This window comes from Lathyrus oleraceus, chromosome 1 (assembly GCF_024323335.1).
Source record: "Lathyrus oleraceus cultivar Zhongwan6 chromosome 1, CAAS_Psat_ZW6_1.0, whole genome shotgun sequence".
NCBI lineage: Eukaryota > Viridiplantae > Streptophyta > Magnoliopsida > Fabales > Fabaceae > Lathyrus > Lathyrus oleraceus.
The window spans coordinates 93,882,147-93,900,956 of NC_066579.1; positions in this window are offsets into that span (position 1 = coordinate 93,882,147).

Genomic DNA, 18,810 nt, shown 5'->3' on the forward strand with positions numbered 1-18,810 from the left:
GAAGACAAACTTGTTGAACAACATATGATATATCATGTCGAGTGGAGGTGAGATACTGTAGGGCCCCTGCAAGACTCCGATACAAGGATGGATCCTCATAAGAAGTGCCGAAGGAGGTGCTGAGTTTTTGCTTGGTGTCAACAGGAGTGGCTGATGGTTTACAGGACGCCATGCCAGCACATTCAATGATCTCTGAAGCATAAGTGCTTTGACTGAGAAATATGCCATCAGGATGACGAGATATTGGAATACCCAGAAAGTAACTCAAAGGGTCCAAATCCTTCATTGCAAACTCAGATGCTAAGAGTGACATAATTGATTAGCGGAGGACCTGAGTGGAGGTGATGAGGATGATGTCGTCTACATACAGCAGAATGTAGGTCATGTCTAACCTTATCGATATATGAAGAGGGATTGGTCTGATGTGCTATGGCGAAAGCCAATGGTGGCGACATAGTCAGCAAAATATTGGTACCATGCCCTAGGCGCTTGCTTGAGACCATACAATGACTTCTTCAACCGACATACATAATTTGGATGACGGAGGTCGCAGAAACCTAATGGCTGATGCATGTAAACAGTCTCATGAAGATCACCATGTAAAAAGGAATTATGGACATCCAATTGATGAATGGGCCAGGATTTGGAGAGAGCAATGGTAAGCATTGTTCGAATGGTAGCGGGTTTCACCATGGGGCTAAAAGTCTCATCACAATCCACACCTGTAACTTGTGACCTGCCATCACCTACAAGACGAGCCTTATAACGCTCAAAGGAGCCATCCAAATTTTTCTTATGCCTAAAAATTCACATACATTGAATAAGATTAGCATCACAAGGACGAGGAACTAAATCCCACGTCTTATTTCGAATAAGAGCATCAAATTCAAATTGCATTGCGGATTTCCAATTCGGGTATGATAAGGCTAGTTTGGAGTTTTTAGGTATGGGAGAGATGGTGTGGTCAGAGTGAGACATTGATAAGTTAAATATCGTACGGGGTTTGACAATGCCTTTCATGCTTCGGGTGCTGATGGTTCGTGTAGGTGGAGATGGATGCGGTTGAATTGGTGGTGGTGATGGAGAGTTTATTGTAATGGGTGTGTTGATCGAAGAGGTAGGAGATGATGATTGTTGGTTTATTGAGGGTAGTGGTTGGTCAATTGAGATTGTGGGTGTTGGTTGGTTATGTGCAACAGGTGGTGAAATTTGATTTTGCCACTAATGTATAAGGTAGGGGTGAAGGTCATCATCTAGGAATTGATAAGAGTGAGGTGAAGGATATGTAAAGGCAAATTGTCATACAACACACAATCATAGGTTTCGATGATGACAAATGACCACCATGGATGAATCGGCATTGTCGATTCCAATTCTACAAAACAAATGCAACATATCCTTTTCTATGCTCATCTAAAACTGCTATATTTCATACAACATATGTGGATAAAATGTGATCATGACAAAATGCATGAAAATCACAAAAATATGAATTTTTGCAGATTTGCAGGGTTTGAGTCGACCACAAGGGTCACCGCATGAACCACGGGTCAGCGCATAGCATAATGCAGTTGGTCACTGGTCAGCGCATGGAGGCTTTGAGTCGACCACAGGTCGGCGCATGGCATAGTGTAGTTGATCACGGGTCAGCGCATGGAAGACTTGAGTCGACCACAGGGTCAGCGCATGAAACTTTCATTTTCCCACGGGTCAGCGCACGCCGACCTATGGTCGACGCATACTGAAGCATTCTTAAGCCTGTCCAAAATTGCAGGCCATGCATCGACGCATAGACCTGCTATGGTCGACCGCTCGTGCGCAAATTCAGTTTCTGAATATTTTCCACTCTATTTGAAAAGCTGTTATTTTTGGTTGGTAAGTTGGTTACTATATATAGAAGTTTAGTTACTTGTATCAACTAACATTTGTCAAATTGATTCAAGTGTTCAAAGAAACAAGAAAAAGTGAAATAGGTGTCCAAGATTCATCATCTCCATCTTCAACATCTCACAACACATCAACTACACACAACCATTTTTGAAGTGCTTTGTGATTGGTTAAAGGTGATAAGGTTCGAAGCCGAGATTGGGGAATCCGGTTCGGGTTGAAGCTTGTGACAGGTTTTTTCTTGAATAAAGCCGTTAGGGTTTTGTCCTCCAAGACTGGTTTGTGTTTGGGGGTTTTTTGGATGATTTTCTTCATCAATTTTCAGCTGAGCGAAGGTGATTGAGAAGAGGAAGTCTTCGTCAATCTAGTAGCGGATTCAGTGATATTGAAGGGAAGAATTCGGGTTCGATTTGTTGTAGTTGAGATCAGCCGGGCCGAGGGTTTGAAGAACTGAGGGTTATTCAACAAAGGGGCTGGAATCGGAGGTCTATCAACAACAATCGAAGGACTTGATTCACCTTGAATCAAGGAACAAGGAGTGGAAGCAACATTCAACGTCTTGAGAGTTCTGTTGTATATTTGTTTTGCAATCCTTGTATAAACGGTTAATTTCAACAGGTGATATCTATTAAATCATCTCAATTCTAGTTTTAGAATTGAGGTCAGACGTACCCCGAAGCGAGGACGACGGGGGAACTGCCTCATCAAATCTTTGTCTTCTCTAATTTTCTGCATAATTGTTTTAGCTTAAAAATTAAGTGATTTTGGTATAAGCACTTTTGTCAAACCTTGGTATTAATTGAGTAAGAGGTTAAAACTTTGTTTTTGAATCCAAAGTACAATAGAATATTGTACTAGGTTAATTGAGAGCACTTACTCAACATAAATATCACTTGGAGTGTTTTTGCACACCAAGTGTTTGATAATTTGCCTAAACCAAAATTATCTTAGTTGTGTATATAGTTTGGTTTACTCTTTGAATCATTGGAACTAGGAATCCTAGCTAGTGAAACAAATCCTTGATAGTGTAACAAGTGGAGTGATTCGTATTCTACATTATCACTAATCCATAGGCTTGACGCATATCCGGTTTTCCAATAACAGTTTGTTTTAGACTATATTTTCCTCGGCCGCTTCTGCACTTAAAACAAATTTTCAAAACCAATTTTTAATTGGTAGCGCCGACTCAATTTTTAATTGGGATCTATTCAACCCCCCCCCCCCCTTCTAGATCCGTGCCATAGTCTAACAGGATAGTGTATCTTGGTGAAGGGAAATTGAGTTTCATCAAAGATAACATGCCTCGAAATTATTAATTTTCTATTAGACAAATCAAAACACTTGTAACCTCTATGATTCAGTGGATAACCCAAGAAGACACACGGAGTAGAGCGGGGTTGTAACTTATGAATGGTAGATGACGGGAATAATGGATAACATAGACAACCAAAGACTATGAGATGTGTGTAGGTGGGATCACGATAATACAGGAGTTGTGTTGGTGACTGATTATGAAGCGTTTTATAGGGAATAATATTTAACAGGTAAGTTGCCATGTGGAGAGCATGATGCCAAAACGAGGGGGGAACAGAAAAATGAGTTAGCATAGTACATATCATATTATTAATGGTTCTTATTTTGCGTTCCGCTTTCCCATTTTATGAGGATGGTGTGGGGACAAGAGAAACGAAAAACTAGACCATGATCAGTGCAATATTTTTAAAAAGATCATTATTATATTCATCGACATTGTCACATTGAAATATTTTGACTTTTTGCAAAAATTGAGTTTGAATGAGTTGAGTAAGTGACTTGAACGTTTTAAACACATGAGATTTTCTGCTAATAGGAAAAGTCCACAAGAAGTTTGTAAAATCATCTAAGAATAAGACATAATATTTATGACCAACAAAACTTAAAATTGGAAACCTCCATAAATCATTATGTAAAATGTCAAAAGGCATCAAAGTCGTAGTTTGAGAAACAAAAAATGGCAATTTAACCTGTTTGCCTAAAACACAATAGTCACAAACGACCGAAGAATTAGAAGGTTCACAACATATGAACTTACTTTTACGAAGGGAATTCAAAACAAACATGTCAGGATGACCAATACGACTATGCCAAAGACTGGATGTGAGACTGGAAAAACTGGGAGGAATGGTAATTGGATTTAGATCTCCACGACTGTCACATCTGAGAAGGGTGATCCCCGTCTGAAAATCAGAGACAGTAAAACCAAAAGGGCCATAGGAAACAGAAACATTATTGTCAGTGGTGAGTCGTCTCACAGAAATTAAATTTTTAATAATTTTTGGGGCATGCAAGACATGGTTAAGGTGAAGTGGTTGGTGAGATGTGGTTATTTATGTGTGTCCGTCCATGGCCACTGCCAACAACGACTTTCTGATTTGAATTACTTACTAGAAAATAAGACGAGAGATTACCTTGTGATGCGGCTGTATGAGATGTTGCGTCCGTGTCCATGTACCACTGATTGTCAGGAGTGTGGAGTGACAAGGTGTGCATTACGGTCTCAATGTCTGTCGGTATTTGAGATGAGGTAGATGTTGCATACACCTGAGGTCGCTGTCCTAGAATGCCTGGCTGCTTAGGAGGACCAACAGGGCATGTCTAATAAGAGGTGGGATAGGGACACGGTGGCATAGTCCATGGTGGTGGAGTCCAACCCCATGGTTGCCAAGTTAGGTACTGCTGTTGCTGTTGCTAAGGAGAAGCGGACCAAGGTGAGGGAGTGTTGAAAGCTCCATACTAAGGTGCACTGTGGATACCACGTCCTTCTCTGCGACCCTGGTTGCCACAGGAGCGAGAACGGTTGCTGGGGCGACAATTTCCACGCTGAGAGGTGTCTTCAGTAGGTTTCGGCTGAGTGGTGTGCATAGCAGCATGAGAGCCTGTGTTTGCCATCTTAGCCATACCGACTTCTTCCAAAGTGAGCATAGAACGAGCCTGATAGATTTTCGGAAAAGGGTTTCTCTGGCGAATCAAAGTAACAACACTGCGGTAAGCTTCTGGGAGACCAGAGATCAGCTAAAGGACCAGGCGATGATTGTTGATAGGGGATCCAACATTTATCAACTGATCAGAAAGCATCTTAAGATGCTGATAATAAGCAGAGACATTGGAAAAATCCTTCATACGAGTGTTAGAAAACTCTTGCTCAAGAGTGACAACTCGAGCATTTTGGTTGTCCCAAAAAATATCTTCCAAGCGATTTCATGCTTCCATTGCAGTGGAGTTGGGTTCCAGAATAGTGGTCAGCAAATCGGTAGAAATAGTGGATAAATCCACTGAAGAACGATGGCATCAAGAGTGGACCATTGTTCATGGTTGGCTTCGGTAACGACTGGTGGCTCTTTCTCGATAGATGGAATGATGTGATGCAGGACTCGATGTGAGCGAGCATGGATGCGAAAAAGCTCGGCCCAGGTACCATATTGATATTTTTCCATCTTAATAATAATAGGAACATGGTTTCTAATATTGGAGACAGAAAGAGCGGGATGAAACTCCGATTTAGAACCTCGAAATGTGGTATTCTTGGACTAGCCGAAATCACCAGTATCGACGGATTTATGGGTATCGGGGTCACTGTGTTTTGAATGGTCTGAATCAGACATGGTTGCAGGCGACGATGCAAATAGATGCGGAAGGCAAGAGAATAAAGTGGTTCTCGTGTTCGGCGGCGGCGGTACAGAGGACGGTAGTCCTGTTGCGGCGATAGACTTCAAGGAGGGAGAAGAAACATGCGACGGCGAACTGTAATGAGGGACAAGAAGCATGCGACGACAGACTGTAATGAGGGAGAAGAAGAAATGTGTTTCAATGTTTTTATTTATTTATTATTTTTAGAGAGAGGGATCAGTTAGGATTGATACCATGTAAGATAATGGAAATCATGTCCTTCTCATTGATCAAAATAGAATATATATATATATATATATATATATATATATATATATATATATATATATATATATATATATATATATATATATATATATATATATATATATATATATATATATATATATATATATATATATATATATATATATATATATATATATATATACACACACATTAATGTGTAACATTTGGTTAACTATCTAATTATGATACAATATAATTATAGGAAACTAATTATGACTAATTGTAACAAAATATTCTATTATATCATGCATTTGCTATAAGATGATCCATTTCAGAAAAACACATCTATTTTTTCTCCAGTGACAAATCACTAACACAGGGAATAAGCGATGCATGAATTGCATTGAAATATTTTTTTTCATATACAGTTGTGTATGATTCCATATACGCTTTTAATTCTTTGAGAAATTATTGGCAGAAAAGTGTATGATTCTCCTATCCTTTATCCAGCAAAGTCGAAACAGCGCAATAACTACAGGTAGCGTCACCTTTAACATCTACATTTTGTTCAATGTATTTGTGCATAAAAAGCAGCATATCTTCAATGTGTATGATGTTAGTAAAGGCAGTGAAGTAGATAGTTTGCTAATGCAAGCACATTTGATTTTTTTTTTAGATTTTGAAGTTGAAGAACTCGAAAAATATGCGTTAACATGTTTGAAATAAGGAAGGAGACCGTTTCGTAGAATTCTCAATCGGTGTTGGTTTGAATTTCAGTGAGCACCCTTTATTTTTACCGGTTCCGATGGTGGTTTCAAATTTGTGGTTTCTGGATAAACAATCTCCCCGAGCTACTCTTTGATGTGCAATTTCATGTTGTCACCAGCTTTCAAAAATCTCTCTTGAATCACTTCCCAATTGGTCATGATAGATATTTCAATTTATCATCCTTCATCACACTATCATCATCAAACTAGAGTCTTTTTCAGTGCGTGTAAACCTCATCCATACGTACGGGTCTATCAAATTTCATCTTTTTTGAAATTAAACAAGCACGAAAGATTGCACACCTTCCTAAGTGTACAACCACACTTTAAGTTATCTCAACCTGTTTTCTCAGCTTGCTTGAATTCATGATAAATAAAATTCATGTTCGTCCGAGATATATTACCCACCAACTGCGAATAAATTTTTTTATCTTTGAATTTGTGTTCTAATACTGTAATTATGCAATCAAATGATGTTTGTACCTCATTATGTTGATTTTGGATCATTTGATTCACGGAGTCTCAACCTCTACATAAATCATATTTAATATCCCCAACTAATTCTTCAATGTAACATGAGCATATTCAACTCTGTTAGTTGTCGTATTTCTAAAGTGTCTACCTGATCGGTCCCAACACAAACAATTTTCTCCTACACTTGGACTAGAATTGTACTTTTAATGATGAGCACAACGAAAAGTATTTTGAACAACGTGATGGTCTTATATGTTGAATCAATAACGAGCATAGTGGGAAATGTGTTGAATGAAATTTCGTTGTAGTTAATATTGTTTTATTTTGATGTTCTGTCTAAATTAATTGGCGCATGTGTAATTTAATTTATTTTGTATTTGTATTTCATTTGTAATTTATTTATAACTTAACAAGTTCATTTGTTTGGACATGCAACTTGAGACACCCCTAAGTTTAATCTATTGAATTTGAATTCATGATAATGTGTTTTTTAACCCTTGCAATATGATATAAGTTAATATATCGAGTATATCTTGAATCACAAGTTAGAACACTTAAATCAAGATTTTTGTGAGGCTTGATTCGAATCAAACAAGTTAAGATTTGAATTAAACACTTGCTTGGAAGTTTAGAATTTGTCTGAAAACCTGATTCGAACCGGGAAAGTATATGATTCAAATCACAACACTTCATTACTCAAATCACATGCCATTTGATTCGAATCATGGGAATTAAAATGTTATTCAAAATGATTTGTGATTTGAATCATGTTTTGTGTGACTTAAATCAGAGACACAAACACATGATTCAAATCAAAATAACAAATTCTTCACTTTACTACCTTTTATTCATATTATTGTTTCTTTGATTTAAATCATAACCTCATGATTTGACTCGAATCACATTGTATTTTGCCTCACCTTTTTATGCATTATCTCTATCACCTATTTAAACCACTTTCTTGTCTTTTGATAAAGGTTATTTAAATGTTCAGGGTAAGAAAATCAATTAATTATTTTTGATCATGAGTTGGTCAATTCACTTAGATTTATTAACTCAAGATATTCACTAAGAACTATATACTTTTTTTGTCAAGAATCATGAGAGAAAATATGAGAATTTCTTCATTCACAAACACATTATCTCGTTGATTTAACCTTGTGAAAAAATTCCTAGAATATTGAGATTGTGACAATTTTGTAGTTGTGTTGTGTGAGATCTTTTAGATATTGTTCATCATCTTCAACCTTATACCAAGAACTCATTATTGTGGTTCTCAACTTTAAAGATTGAGTGTTAGAGGTAGATTTAAGCTGCATTAGGAAATCTAACCTTTTTTTTGGTGATGTTATGTTGTATGTATCAAGAGAAAGGTTTGCTTCTTGTTAATAATATTGTTTGGTTCTTATCAAGAAAGAGAAGAGTTTCTCAATACTTCAAGGAAGATTTTGGTTGATTCGAGTAAAGGTTATCGTAGAATAAAGTTGAGAGTTGTCTAATCATTCATCATTAGAACAATCGCTTAGACAAGTATTCATCAGATCCTAGTAAAGGTTGTTGTAGAATCGAAGCTTGGAGCATGATTATTCTATCTAAGAAGCTTGTTGGATTAATAACATTGAAGACCTTGAGTATTAACAGTTGATTAATCTACATCAATAGAAAGGATTGTCATTTTAGATATGTGTTTGCTAAAGTATTGAGTTGTTAGTGTTTAGAATGGTGATAATTCGTTGTACCAAAATACTTGTATCTTAAACTTTAAAAATAGTGGAAGACGTTACAATTTTCAATGGTGATAACCATTGAAGAGTATAGTAGACATAACGAGGACGAATTGGCAAATCACTATAAATCTGATATGCATTTTTTTTCTCTATCTCTTTTAATTTTTTGCATATTATCATGTATGTTAGATATAATCCATATTTAGAATATCATCTATAATTAGATCTTACTTATAGTGTTTTATCATATAAGTATAGGTATGAGATGCATCTAATTCATTGAACAATATTTACCTCAATTAAGATTATGTTATCCTTAAGTTGTTGGATTTAAATTGCTTGGTAAAGCAAATTCATTTTCCTTTGTTGTTTCTAATATTGATTGAATCACTCTTCTTATGAAGACAATGAACACATTTAAATTTTTAATCCATCTGCTATATTTTATTGAGAATATATCAAGTGTGAGTAGTGTGGATAATAGTCCCACATTGGTTGGAAATGTGGAGACTTGAACATTTATAAGTGAGAGAACCCACCCACCTATCACTTTAAGGTTTTAGGTGAATATGTGGTGTGTCTCTCACAAAGATATTGCTCTAGAAAATAAGTCTCACAATATTCAATGCTCCCTAGTGAAAAAAACCCCCAACAAATGGTATCAGAGTTTGGTTTCAGAAAGGGACCGACTTAATTGTATCGAAAGTCAACGGCGCCGGTGTGGTGAATAAGCTTTCGCTTGAGGGGGAGCATTGTGGACTCACACTTGAGGGGGAGTGTTGAGAATGTAGTAAGTGTGAGTAGTGTGGATAATAGTCCCACATTGGTTGGAACTTATAAGTAAGAGAATTCACTCACCTATCACCTTAAGGTTTTGGGTGAATATGTGGTGTGTCTCTCACAAAGGTGTTGCTCTAAAAGAAGAAGTCTCACAATGTTCAATGCTCCATAATGAAAAACTCCCCCAACATATTTTTTCTTCTGTGCTGTCACAATTTTCCTTCGCTTTTTAAACTCTGATTATCTTTATTTTTAAATGGTATAAGGGGATCAGTCTATTCAACCCTCATTCTAGACAGTTTGATCCCCATATTCTCGCAAATCATTGAAAAACTTGATGGAATCAGAATGAGTATAAAATATATCTCGAACACTTTCTCCATCCTCACACACTTTGTACCTAGATACAACATATATAGTCAGCACACGTGAGGCTCAAAGTAAAATTTTCTAATCTTTATTTTTCACTATACTCATCTTGGACTCTTTAATTTACTTGGGCATTGGAGCGTTAACCTTGCGGATCCACCCCATGTCACGGAGACCAACATCACCGATTTTAGAATCCACATCATCATCAGTTAACACCAATTACGGTTCCAATACAAAACAAAAATATATTTCAAAAATATTTTTTATGAAAAACTATTTGAAATTAGATTAATTGATATGAATTGTCAATGTCAAAATTTTACACAATCAATGCATCATATTTATTCATAGATGATACTTAAGATGTGATTAAAGAAAGTCAAACACATAAAAATTTAACGATTATGATTAACCGACAAAATAAAATATTTTTAAACGATCAATACATATCAATTAAATTCATGTGTAATATCTTCAAATTTAAATGATTTTTTAAAATTTTATTATTAAAAAATTTATAATAAAAAATAAAATATCTAAAATAACATTTTAATAATAACTAATTAAACTAAATTTTTATTTGAATTTTTTTAATATTCTGTACAAATTTTTTAAAATAAAAAAAATCTAATATTAGAAAACCATTTTAGAAAAATGAAACAAACGAGAGCTTTTTACATGTGATTAATCTAATAGAAGAAATAAAAATATTATAGTAGTATATGTGAATGTGTAAGAGTAGGGGACATTATCTTTATTGTCTTCAACGCAAAATAAAGGAAGTTAGTTCAATTAGAATGAATGTGAACTCACGGAACATTGCTGATAGATTAGCTTTGCGTGACATTTTTACCTACGTTGACGGTGTCGGTTAGCTTGTGTCTGCAAGGAGTAGCAGCTCATCATCATATTTAACGAATATTTCCAACTTAGCAATTCTATTCTACTACAATAAAGAATGATTGCAAGCTTGCTTTCCATCTTTTATATCTCAGCTTTATCGGATGACATCTCATTATTTGTAGAACGCCTCCCTTATATATATATATATATATATATATATATATATATATATATATATATATATATATATATATATATATATATATATATATATATATATATAAGTGGTAAAAAGCTCTGTATATAATTTTTGTGTGAATATGAAATTTAATTTTTCAATTTCAGGTTTAAGATATTTATAATAGTCTTGAGCATGAATCCTATATTGTAAATAACATGAAAAAATTTAAAGAATCTAAAGGTGTGTAATATCTTAATTTTGTTCGACAGATTAATAAAAAATGAAGGCTATGTTCAACTTTATTGTTTGTTATTATTCTTTAATATAATAATTTTTTTTAAAAAGATAAAAGAAATTGAAGGATTTATTCATTTGACCCTTCAATTGAATCCGAATTTCTTAAAAAAAATTATGATAAAAGTTATTAACTTTATTTTTCTTTTTAGAATCTAAAAAAAATCCAAAAAGTTTTTTTTATTTCAATAATCCATCTTCTCATACATGATCGAGTCATTAATATAGGTATTTATGTGACTTTTTAATTTTTGGTAATGATTTTGAAAATTGTCTTGTGCACCTAAATGTTGTTCTTGAGAGATCCACCGAAACGAAATTGGTTTTAAATTGAGAAAACTATCATTTTTTAGTAATTTAAGGTATCCTTTTGGGCACAAAATTTGTGCGAAGGGAATAGAGGTGGATTAAGCCAAAATTTAGGTGATTGAAAGATTACCCCCTCCTATGAATGTTAAAGGAGTGAGGAATTTCCTTGGACATGCCGGTTTTTACCGAAGATTTATCAAGGACTTCTCAAAGATTTCAAAAACACATTGCAGTTTGGTTGTTAAAGAAAATGACTATGTATTTGATGATGAATGCTTTAAATCTTTCTCTGTTATTAAGGAAAAACTTGTGATTGCGCCCATAATCACTTCACCAACTTGACAACTTCCCTTTGAGATGATGTGTGATGCTAGTGATTACGCGACAGACGCAATTCTTGGTCAACGCCATGAAAAAAATTTCCATGCAATCTAATATGCTTGTAAAGTTTTGAACTAAAATCAGGTCAACTATACAACCACTGAAAAAGAATTACTACCAGTAGTGTTTGACTTGAAAACATTTCGGGTGTATCTAATTGAATCCAAAGTTGTTGTTTTTACAAATCATGCGACATTGAAATACATGTTCAACTAAGGAGATTCTAAGTCAATGCTCCTCAGATGGGTCTTGTTGCTGCAAGAATTCGACTTAGAAATAAGGGATAAAAAAGGGGTTGAAAACGTAGTAGCTGATCACTTGTCCCGGTTGGATAAAGATGATGTAACAAATAATGAAAAAAGCAGCAATGAAGAATTTTCGAATAAGCACCTAATGGCAATTAGCGGACGACCTTGGTTCGCCGATATGGCAAATTATAAAGCCACCAAAAGTGTTCCAAACTACTTCACGTGGCAGCCGAAGAAGAAGTTTTACAAAGAAGCTAAATACTACTTGTGCGATGAGCCTTGTCTGTTTAGAGTTAGTGCAACAAGTTTAATCCAAAGGTGTGTTGTAGGCAAGGAAGTGAAGGAAAATATATGGCACTGTCGTAACTCAACTTATGGAGTCCATAATAGTGGTGAAAGAACAACTGCCAAAGTCCTTCAAAGTGGTTTCTGGTGGCCAACACTATTCAAGGATTGTAAGTCATAAGTGAAGGAAAAGAGCGATCCAAAACGCATTGGAATTTAAAAATTTCTCCTGTAGTGATCCTTACGAATGGGCATGATCAGTGATATAATCGTTACCTCTTGTGGCGATTGAAACCTTTGATGCAGATCTATGGAGCGATCACGAACTTTGAATGGTGACAACGCCTCTACTCAGTCCACACGGACGTATTCCTTCAATCTCAGTGCTAGCTGCTACGAATGAAGGCTTTGAGTGAGAGAGAGAGAGAAAGAGAAACGAAATTACAACTGCACAAATGCTTCAGCACAAGGGTTCTATTTATAGAACCACTTGTGTGGGCTGTAAGCTAAAAAGCCCACTTAAGTGTATGTGGCCCATATCTTATAATATGCCAAAATCACTTAAGCGCGTGGTACCTTACCATATTTAGTATTCTACTTAAGTACACCGTACCTTACGATGCTCTACAATTCACTTAAGTGCATCGTACCTTACGGTGTACCTTAGTTACTCTATCTCTCATCAATCTGTCCTTTTGTGTGTGACCCTGTAGGTTTTCGCGACATTGATAATTATATTAAATCACGTATTTAACATAATAAACAATGAGCGGTATCTAGCAACACATCACGGCTACCCAAGACACGAAAATATCATGTGATCTGAAAAATCCTTTTGTGATAATACTTATGTGTACAATTACGCTTTTGCCCTTATGTCTATATTGAACACAAGGCATAGACCATGCCATCCTTGTCCAGTTCAATATTGGGCCCGTAGGCATTTTTCCTGTTACGCAGGATGGGCAAATTCTATCTAGGTCACTCATGTCCCCCAGCATGCTTCGTGGAGTACCCATCAACTGTCTATATGGTCATCCAATTATGGACAATGTTTGATCAATAATAAGGCACTCGACTCTACATCTAAGGTCCATAGTGGTTTCAGGTCGAAGGGTGGTATACACCACTATCACCATGAGAATAACTTATGACACTTTGCATAACATTCTATATAGTATTCTAATTGCGGTTCATTCCAGTATAAATATTACTCTTAACATTCATACATATGTTTAAGACTTGATAACTCCTTATCCATGATCCATTAGATGTGATCATCAGTCTATATACATAATAGTCTTAATGCTTTAATGTTATCCCACTTTACAACAAATATCGACTACGAATACTTTAAGAATAATGTCCTTATGTTTAATGGGATCTCATGATTAAGTCACACTTGATACATTAAATGGACTCCCTATTCTAGGAACTTTATTAAACAAACATAATAAAGAAAAAGCTTTTTATTATTAATAAATAATTTGATACAATTACCAAAAGTATTGGCCTTTAGAGCTTACACCAACAATCTCCGACTAGCACTAGAGCCAATCAAGCATACCCCTAATGCCTATAGATCTAGTATGGCCATCATGCTTCTGTTGCGCAAGAGGCTTTGTCAGTGGGTCAACAATATTGTCAAGTGTAGGTACTCTGCATATTTTCACACCTCCTCTATCTATTATCTCTCGAATGAGGTGATAACGCCTAAGTATGTGTTTGGATCGTTGGTGAGATCTAGGCTCCTTAGCTTGTGCGGTAGCACCATTGTTATCACAATAGAGATCAATGGGATCCACAATGCTAGGAACTATGCCAAGTTCACTAATGAACTTTTTGATCCAAACAACTTCCTTTGCTGCACTTGAGGCAACAATATACTCGGCCTCGGTTGTAGAATCAACAACTGTGTCTTGATTTGAACTTTTCCAACTCACAACACCACCGTTTAAGCATAACACATAACCAGATTGCGATCTAAAGTCATCCTTATCTGTCTGGAAGCTAGCATCGGTGTATCCAATTACAACAAGCTCTTCCTGACCTCCATATATCAAGAATGAGTCCTTAGTCCTTCTCAAATACTTAAGGATATTCTTGACAGCTACCCAATTGTAACACCTCAAAATTTGCCCTCCTCTCTTGGGACTAGCATAACATATTACATATCATTTTTAGGTCATTAGGCATTGCATATTGCATATCATGTGGTTACATTGTGCAAGTCATCCTCACAAGTCTTGATCAGGAGATGAAGAGGTTATGTGCAAGCTAGGGTTTCAGTGGACTGGTCATTAATCATCTGAGGATGTGGAGGTCCAAATTAGGGTTTTGTGGTTCTCAAGGAGATTGGTCTTCATCTTGGTGAGATTGATACATCATCATCATCATGGTCTTGATATCATCCAAGAAGTTCAGAAGATTGATCAGATACCTTGAGATTAGGGTTTTGACCACTGGTCAACCCTAATCAGTTGCATTGGGCCAATCAGGGCATAGCAAGGAGATGGGGTCTATGATGTATATGGGGATCATTCCATGATTATATTGAGCTTATTGAGGCTAGGGTTTCACCCTTGAGCCATTTCATCAGAAGATTGGGGCTCAGATTGATCAGTGCATGGCTAAATTCATCTATCAGTTGAAAAAGTCAACTGTGGTCAACTGTGCATGATTTTTATGGATTTGGAGGTGGAATTGAGTTGGATACACTTCATTAATGTTGGAACAAGTGTTATTTGACATTGCAAAGCTTAAGAATGGAGAAAATAAAGTCAGGACAAAAATTGCCAAAAATAGAAAGTGACTTATAATGGAAGTTTCCAAAAATGGAAAGTTTTTGACCTCAAATTTACATGTCCCAGGAAGCTTCAAATGAAAATTTGTTCAACATGAAAGTTGTAGATCTTGATCTCACCTTTCCAAAAAGTCCAATAACTTGAAATTCCCATGTATGGTTGACAAGTTATGGTCCATTCAATTTCAAAAATGACCCATAATCAAAGTGGCATAACTTCCACATGGAGTGTCCAAATTGAGTGGTCTTTTTATGTGCAAACTCCATTTGACATGTACTTTCATGGTGCATAATTGGAATTCATCAGAAATGGTCAATGCAAAAAGTCAAATTTCAAGTGTATAGTTAAAGATCCAAGGGCAAAATGGTCCAAGTTGAGAAATAATTGGAATTTTGGCATGGGAGTTTTTGCAACACCTCACAAATGCAAATTAGAAATTGTTTCAATTGTCACAAGTGCTCAAAGTTCAATATTTGGATAGGCCATTTTGGAACTTCACTTGAAAATACACAATTTGGCATAGCATGTTGGAAATGGAAATTACAAGTCCAATTGCCATGAGACAAGTGCCAACACATCACAGCTGGTATTTGGAGAGTGTGTGAGCTGTCATACAGCTGTCACAAGCCCCAGGGTGAAATGTCCATTTTGCCCTTGCTTTGTAAAATTGCATTTTTGCTAATTACATCATTTTTGGTTAATTAGTGATTAAAGAGTGGATTAAGGGAGAGTATTTAAACTTAATCATAACTGAATGTTGATTACAATTGCAATCTCCAAGATTCATAACAAACTTTCCCTCCAAAAGTGCATTTTCTCTCAAATTTCATCAAGCTTTTTTTCACCAAATCTCCATCAAACCTTAACCAAATTGCAAAGTTCTTGTGGATTCGTGTTCATTGAGCCTTCTTCTCCGACTGTTTCATCAAGATTCGTGCTAAAAGCTTCCAAATCACAACTGTTCAAAGTGTGCTCATCAATGGTGAATTGACATTTCTCACACGTGGAGCTGTTTCGGATCAGGCTACGAGTTGCATTCACTTTGTTGAACTTCAATCTTCATCTGTTTTGAAGAATTACGCGCAAAAGCTCAAAGAACAACCACTGCCATCTCCAAGGTACCTAAATTCGAACCTCATCGTTTCCTAAATTGTTATATGCTTTTGAAAGATTGTTCAACGTAGAATACGATGCAAGTTGTGGTTTGTGGATTGGTTGATTATTAAGAGAGATATCTTGATTTTTAGTTTTGATGTTGTTTCTTTAATTGATCGATCCGTCTAGTATAGTGAGAATTAGGCAAAAGCGTTAGCATATTTGTGATCCTGGTACTTAGACCTTTCCATTGGTACCTCCTTTGGCCATTTTCATGGAGATTTGTTCATAACCGTTGCTGGACTTGAAGAGGACGATGAACACGGCCAAGAACTTTCGAATTCTGGGAAAAAACGCTGCTGGATCTTGTTCGTTGGCTTGGCAATTCAAAAGTGTGTTTCCCTCCACTTTCGTCCAACCACAGCGTGACAACGCATTAATGAGTTTGGACCGGCCAGGATTATTTACAATTCTGCCATTGTTATTTAATTAAATCAATTTAATTCATATACATTTAAATAATTATTCCATAATATTTAACAAACTTAAGAAAATCATAGAAAATTCATTTCAAGTCCAAAATTAGTGAGGTTTTTTTTGATAGATCCCAAATTCTCTCTAGTTTTTTATAGGCATGATACCATAAGTTGTGCTTGGAGGAATGTTGACCTGGCCTATTGATCTTTGACTTGTGTGCATATTTTGTATGTTTTGCCATTTTTAACATGAAATACTCATACTTGTAAAGAAATGAATGAAAACTTTTGTGCTTATTCTGGACTTGTTGATGGTGATTTCCATGTAAAGTTTGTGATTTTTGGATACCTGATGATTGAGATATGATTTTTTGAATCTAGGTGTGACAATTTGTGTCACACCTAGCTAGGTCAACTTCATGAATTTGTTTGCATGACCTATGATTGTTGGATTGGATTGAAATTTTGTATGAATGATCATTGATATGTTGAGATGTCTTGTGAATTTTTCTGGATTTTTCTATGGCATTTTCAATTTGATTGATATTTTTCTTCTCTGTTGGTTCATTGTGCAACCTTATGTGACACATGTTTGTATATCTTGTGTGAAATTCTCATATGGTTTTGGATGAATGTGAAATTTGGTATGTTGATTATAGACACATTGAAGGACATCACTGTTTTGGTCCCATTCATTTCTTAATTGTTCTTACTGTTTTGTGAATTTTTGAAGTGAATGCATGTGTTGATGCTATGAATTGGCTTGAATAATTGTGTCTGGATTTCTTGATTTTCATTGACCTAGTTCCTTTTGTCCAATGGAGCTGAAAATTGACATGCTATACCTTGAATATGTCCTGTTTAGGTGTGAATTATTTGAGGATTTTTGGAATTATTTTGGTATGCTTTTGATGGAATTCATTCTGTTTGGACATTGGATGTTGCATTTGACCTAGTTTGACTTGTTTTGGTCATAAAATGAATATGGTGAATGATATGAGTATGGGATCAATTGCATTTGCTTTCTATTTGTGTTAATTTGGTTTTGGTTGAGAATTGCTTGCTGTTTAGATTTTTTTCTCCCTTTTGGACCCTAGGCTTGGCCTAGGGGTCTAGTTTCTCACATTTGGTTTGACTTTTCAGGATGAAATGCATAATGCTTAAGGAGAATGCTTCAAGTCAATTAAATTGAGATTGTTTGGTGTTGTGAACTAACATGACTTTGTTTTGTAGGTTGTGAAGCTTGAGCTTGGGCTTATAGCTTGCACTTATGGGCATTAACTTGTGTTGCATTGTACAGATTAACTGATTAACAATTTGCTGTTTACTGTTTGTCTGTCTGAGTACTGATGATACTTGATTGATTTCAGGTACATTTAGTCGCTTACAGTTCTTTAAGAACTTGCTTGCTGCTGCTTGGTTTTTAAACCGCTTGAGGTAGGACTTCTATTCTTCATGTAGTCTGGAAGACCTGGCCTGTTACTTGGCCAGGCAACTGTCTGAAGTCCTCCTTAAGAGGCGATGTTTGTGGTTGTTTACATTTGTGCCAAGCAGGTAAAGACCTCTATGAGGCAATTGGTGGATCAAAGGGATATGCAATCTATCCCCCACTATTCTGTGAGTCGTCCCTCTGCTCACACGGCTGTGTGTTGATGCATTGGGACACAAACCCAAGATCCTGTGATGTTGCACAATCGAGTCAGAGTCTTGAGCGTAGAAGGGTCCCTCCATTCTGGACCCACGCTCCTTTGTCTGAAGCTCTCCCTGGTCAGGGATAAGAGTTGTGAAGTCTAATCTTCACTCACCTTTCATCTGCTTCACCTTAGCCCCATAATGGCAAGGTTAAGAGCGAATACTACCCATGTACAAATGACTTGCTTCGGCAGTCAAGCCCATTGGTTGAGCCCACTTGATTGGCTATAGTGTGTGCTATGTGAATACTTGCTTGAAATGCTTGTTTGATCTGTTGATGCTTGTATGCTTGTATGCTTGC